Consider the following 6,538-nt stretch of genomic DNA (forward strand, 5'->3'; position numbering starts at 1 on the left):
ATGAATAAAAAATATTTAAGTACTACTTGTAGACTATTTAATACAGTGTACAGCCTGTCAAAAATATGTAAACCATTTTCAGACATGGAAGGTGAGATTGAACTGCAAATTAAAAATGGCTTAGATATGGGAAAAGGATTGCATTCACGTAAAACTGCTGTGAAAATAGTTGATTGTATTGCAAAGGAAAAAATATTTACTAAAATTACTGAAAATAATCAGAAAATATGTTTGATTATTGTCGAAGCTTCAACGATATCTTGCAAACCAGTTATTATACTTTTCTTAAAAGTTGAGGACTCCGTTTCATCTCCAACTATTTTTGTTGAGCTGGTTGAATTGGAAAAACAAGATGCACAGACAATATGTTCTTCAGTTACGGAAAGTTTAAATAAAGTTGGCATTACTAAGAACTAAATAAAATTTTCTATAACCAAGCGCAGGGCACTAATTATAGTCCCAGCTGCTGTTTATAAGGGATACTCAACCCTTAGAATGAACAAACACTTAGACAGATAAGTAAACGGCACTCATGGACTATAACACAAGTATCAAAAAATATATATATTTTATTTAACCAGAATTAATTCAATTCGCAATACCACCGGCCAGTAGGACAATATCAAAAACTGTGTACACAGAAATTCTTAAATCTCATAAAAACATAGGTATAAAAATCTAAATATTTAGGCTGTAGCATGCATGGTTAGACATATGAAGCTGTGAGTAATATATACCCAATACACCCAAAGTGGATTACAAAAATACATCCATCTGCCTGCACCCAAACGGAAGCATAAGTATTGTGCAAGCTGGTTTATACAACATTGGTTGAATGATTGGGCAGTTGCAGCTCTACTAATAGTATCAAGCTACCTGGTTCCATCTAACCAAGTTAAATGTGTGACTGACTAACTTGCTTGCCAGCTGAAATAGCACTAACTCTGCATATTTGGGTGACTTTGGGAGTTATGTCCCCAACTATAGGGACTGTTATAATAGCAGCATTGAGTATATTACTCACAGCTTCACCAAGGAATAACACGCCCCTGGTTAATACCAAAAAGCCCAACTGGGTGTCATTAGCCAATATATCTAACCATGTATGCTACAGCCTAAATATTTAGATTTTTTTACCTATGTTTTTATGTTTTAAGAATTTCTGTGTACACAGTTTTTGATATTATTACTAAGAACTACCTACAAAAAAAAGTAATAGGATTTTGCTCTGATGGTGCCAGTGTTATGCTCGGGAGAAAATCTGGAGTGAGCACTGGGATAGCAAAAACTTTCCAAACATCATAATATGGCACTGTTTATACCATCACCTCCAACTTGTTTTAGATGACTCAGTAAAGGAAATAAAGCAAGTAAATCATTTCAAAATATTTCCATCAATCCAATAAGAACCAGATTGAATTTACCAAAATATCCGAACAACTTGGAATTGAAATTATAAACATTGATAGAGTTTTGGGACCAAGAGGGGCTGCCTGTAGTTTAAGGTCAGCCCTAGCTGTGTGGCGCGCTTATCCAGCGCTACATCACTATTTTTCTTCAAATCCAAAGTACTTGTGTATGGCTGAAAAATATATATTTTTTAACTGATTTGGCATTGATGATTGATATTTTAAACACTAATTAAAAAAAAAAGATTAATGGATTGTAGACATTTAAAAGCAAGTTGTAGCCATTTTGAGGATAGTAATACATTTACAATTTCTCACTTTTTTGGAGCCAGATTACTGGAATATTGAAGAAGTAATCGTTCCATGGAAAGCAGCTGAAGAACAATTACATGTGTTTAATACATTTTTCAATTACAAAATTGATATTAATGAGTATCGAGATTTTGTGGAAAATGTTTTAAAAAATTCCCAGAACTATTCAATTCCTGAAAGTGTTCAAAGAGCTAAAAATATTGTCAGAACAATTGCTGTAAATTCAGCAGAAGTGGAAAGGGTTTTTTTTAAAGATGAACGTTATATGTTCTGAGAAGAGAAGTCGCCTTACTGTTTGTAATATATCAAACATAACGATTATCAGTCTAATCGGCCTACCGCTAAAGGAACGGAATCCTACTCTGACAGTGCAACGATGGCTAAGGGTAAATCACACAGCCGATGATGCTCGGATGAAAAGTGAGGACGCCAATCAAACAGCAATATGGAAATATATTGGGCCCAATTTTACATTGGGCCCAATGTAAAAAGCCCCCGAAACCCCAATTTTAATTGCATACCCCCCTCATGGGTGAAATGCCCCCCATTGTTAACGCCACCCCACGATGAACGCCAACCCGAAGCGTGGCGAGCGATGGCGGTACGCGTCCTCCGACCTTTTCATACCCCCACTATCCACGTCGCCGTGGAGTTGATACTATAAAGTGTGGCGAGCGCAGCGAGCCACCGAGCCCGAAGCGTGGCGAGCGGAAGCGCATAACCTCACATGTATACGCATCCCCTCGCGGGGCTCAATGCGCTCGCCATGCTTCGGGCTCGGTGGCACGCTACGCTCGCCACACTTTATAAAATCAACTCCACGCCGATGTGGATAGTGGGGGTATGAAAAGGTCGGCGGACGCGTACCGCCGCCCCCCTTCGTGGGCTCGCTGCGCTTGCCGCTCTTCGGGTTGGCGTCAATAGTGGGGTGGCGTTAACAATGGGGGGACATTTCACATAATTAAAACCCATGACGGTGCATATACAATCCAAAATTTGGCCCATTTCCCATTGTTCCCTATGTAAAATCGCGTAGATCGAATCGCATGCCATTATAATGGCATGCGATGGACGCGATCAACGCGATTTTCTCATTGCCGGCAATAAAGCCACTTAATTGACAGAAAATCGTGTCCATCGCATACCTTAAGTTACCTTAACTTAAGGTATGCAATCTACCACGACGGGCGCCGCGCTAGGAAACAAGTACCATCTATTCATCTTTGCCCTTGTTTTACTATATGTTTTGGTATGCTGTATGTAATCTCTAAAACTTTGACTTACAGTCAGTGTTATTTGCCAATATTTAAGTGTTATGTAAATGTTTTGTGTACATTATATATTTTGAATGTATATTTATATGCATACCAAGCTAAATATCTCAATAAAAAGATTTAAAAAAAAAGCCTATTCCCTTCAAAGTCGGTATGTTGCACCAAGAGGTGATGGAGTTCCTAGTGATTCTCAGGCATCCTATGTCATAGTTATAGGACTACGCTGGCTCCGACATAATCCCAGCATGAATTGGTCCACCTTACAGTGGGAGCGGTGGAGTCCGTACTGTCACCACCATTGTACTGTCACCACCATTGTATCACTCCTGTTCTTCCAGTCCGTTCTTCCACAGCTAAGATGCTGCCTGGTCTACCTGATACCTACAGGGAATATGAAGATTTATTTAGTGAACAAGCTGCAGATACCCTGCCACCACACCGTGACTGGGATTGTCCCATTGATCTGCTTCCAGGAAAAGCTCCTCCCAAAGGTCGTGCTTAACCGTTATCTGTTCCTGAAACTCTGGCCATGTCGACCTACAGATGGAGCCACTGTCATCTATTGCTATAATAGGATTCAGTGAGTAATTGGATTACTCTGCTAATCCCCTACTGTATTGTTCTATGTATTGTATTGCAGCTGAGAACATTAAGATAGCCATGGCTAGCCATGCTGAGCCATGGCCTAAAGAAGATAGATGAGATGGGCTCCTACTGTATATTCAGGAAAATCTCCAGAAGGGATTAATTCGCCCCCATTCTCTCCTACTTGCGCAGGTTTCTTTTTTGTAAAGAAAAAGGACGGCGGTCGCAGACCGTGTATCGACTACAGAGGTTTAAATGACATCACGGTCAAAAACAGCTACCCACTGAAAAAACAGTCCTATACTCTCTTACTTTATGACCCTTAAATATAATGGCAAACGCTGAAATAATTCAGTCAATGCCAACTTGTAAAATATAGAAAAATGCTTTACTTGAAAAATAGTAAAATATAGTAACAGATAACTGGATAACATGTATTGCAAAGGTCGAAGCAAACGTAACACATTAAAGATAATAATAATAATAATGGACTAATTCAACTCAATTACAGGGTACAGAAAATTAGTCAGTACCTCAGGGATTATTACCTGCACCCCCAGCTCCAATCATGTGCCCTCTAAACTGCTTTCTCAATTGCTTTACCACTCCCTTTTTATGCCCAATATTTATACTTGATTCAGTTTGGTAATTACAGTACTCCTATGTGCTAAGATGTGATTGGACAAGTCAGTATTTAGTTAATGATATTTTAATAATTCACGTCATCTAAGCCTGGTTACTAGGCAGAGAAATTTTGAGGCCTCCTAGACCTGAAGGCCTTGGGGTCTACGCATGCGTACCCCATTATCTGGTTTGTCCCCATTACTGTTGACAAAACTGTGCAGACTGTCTGCCCTCCAATCTACCACCCATGCAAACCAAGTAATAGTGTTCCCGCTAGGCTGTTTTAGCAGGGTGCTGCGCCCTGCCCGATTTTTAAAGGGCAAAATCTGCCCTGCCCCTCTAGCAGTGCCCCGCTAAAACAGCCTCACGGGGAAGCACAGCGTCGACGTAGACGGCGATGCCCGGTGCTTCCCCGGAAGTACAGCGACTTTGGAGGGGCCGGGCCCGCCCCCTTTGATGACGGCAGTGGCCGAGCACGCCCCTCTTGTGACGTCGGCAGCCCGGGACCACCCCCAGCTGTGACGTCAGCGGGCCCGGTCCGCCCACCGGCACCCTGGCTAAATGCTAGAGTGAACTCTAAGTATTAAGATTCAACCAAGTGAACCAATTGTCGGGAATCACACCATCGTGCTTATTTCACTCAGCGAATTCATTTTTAAGTAATTTCTTTTAAATTTTCTTCAATTATTTCTTCAGCATCAGAAGAATTAGTGGTGTGTGTACAGCATTTTAACCCATATATTGTCTGCAGTGTAACACAATATCCTGAGGTTGCGGCCGTAAGGAAGTCCAGAATCATTCTATGTTGCATTACCTCGGTTCTTATTGATTTCAATTTGCTCCCTACAAATATAAAAGTACTATCATATATGTCTGTGATATTATTTATTAGGTCTCCCAACTCCTGTGTCATTCTCTGATTTGCGATTATCCCTCATGTACCAAATGTGATTATATTTCGGCCGATCTTATAACCTTGGGACAATGTAAAAAGGTGTTCATACTTCTCATGTACTACTTGTGTCTCCCTCTTCAACATCTTCACTCTTTTTGGAAGTAAACCCTTCATGTATGTTTCCTTCAAATCCTCATGTTTTATTACCACATTGCATCAGGTTATAGAACCTATAAATCATATCCCCAAATAATTAATTGGTAACCATCTATAAGCTCTAAGTCCACAAATGTAATATAACCCTTATGGAAGTGTCCAGGGCTTATTAGACAATATACTTGAGAAAGCGTCATAAGGAACATTACAATGGGTACCCTCTTTATCTCCATTATTCCTGTGGTCATTATGCATTTCACCAGTTCCTGCGCACATTGTTCTTTATATGGTTTTGTGTATTTAATGATCTCAAAAAGAGCTTTTCCCCAATCCAGTTTAGTTTTAAAGGGTCCCTCCTCTAAGACGATGCTGCAAACACTGGTTCCCAAATAAGTGCCTTCAGCTCTTGAATCCCATACAGTCTTATTAATACAGGTAATACTTTCTTGACCATACCTTTGATATTTGGTAAGTTTTAAACCTGGAGAGTCTGTATCAACATAGGGTTCACTTGTGTGAGACCCCCATAGAGAGTGAAGTGTTGTTTGATTTGGCTGTAATGGAATAGCCATTAACCCAACATTGCTGGAGTAATATTGTAGATGACTGCACACACAACAATTAGTTAACCTTATCGTTTTTCCTATCAACTCATGATAAGTGTCTAGAGAAGAAATGTCAGTAAAATATGTGCGTGTGTCTGTGGATATAGTTGATAAACCATTTCCGCTTATTGCGGGAATGGGATTTACCACGATGACTCTAGCGATACCTCCTCCTTGATAACTCTCTGCACCATTCTTGTCAGCCACTGATTCCTGGTCACCCTTATTCACTATTGAAAACATAAAGTTGGCCCAAAACAGAAAACAAATGGCCAGGATTAGTATTGGCATGTGGTTGCTCATGGGAATCCTTCCTGTCTTCTGTCCACAACCCACAGGGACACCACTCGGGAGGTCCCCCGATTCCGTGAACTTCATCTTAGTCGGAACTGAGGTGACTTGGAATAAGTCCATCATCGTACATTTTTATTAAGCTCAAGCCTGTGTCACAATTTTTATCTGCTCCATCAACTGACTTCACCACCAGGTGTCTTTCTCAGCCACTCTCATGGACGTTGAGGTTGTAACCAGAACCTGGAATGGACCTTTCCACCGATCTAAGGGTCAACCAGAATGCAAGAAATTTCTCACCATCACATAGTCTCCAGGTTTTACTTCATGACAAGGCCCCTCCGGCAGTCTCTTCATCGGCGTTCCTTGCTACTCTTGCAAAGTCTT

At 40.6% G+C, this 6,538-nt stretch overlaps 1 pseudogene; it reads left to right on the top strand.

Annotated features, from left to right (window-relative positions):
• Nucleotides 1-3,497, top strand: LOC146073487 (E3 SUMO-protein ligase KIAA1586-like; annotated as a pseudogene).
• Nucleotides 3,498-6,538: the final 3,041 nt, after the last annotated feature.

This window comes from Crinia signifera, chromosome 4 (assembly GCF_055691185.1).
Source record: "Crinia signifera chromosome 4, ASM5569118v1, whole genome shotgun sequence".
Taxonomy (NCBI): domain Eukaryota; kingdom Metazoa; phylum Chordata; class Amphibia; order Anura; family Myobatrachidae; genus Crinia; species Crinia signifera.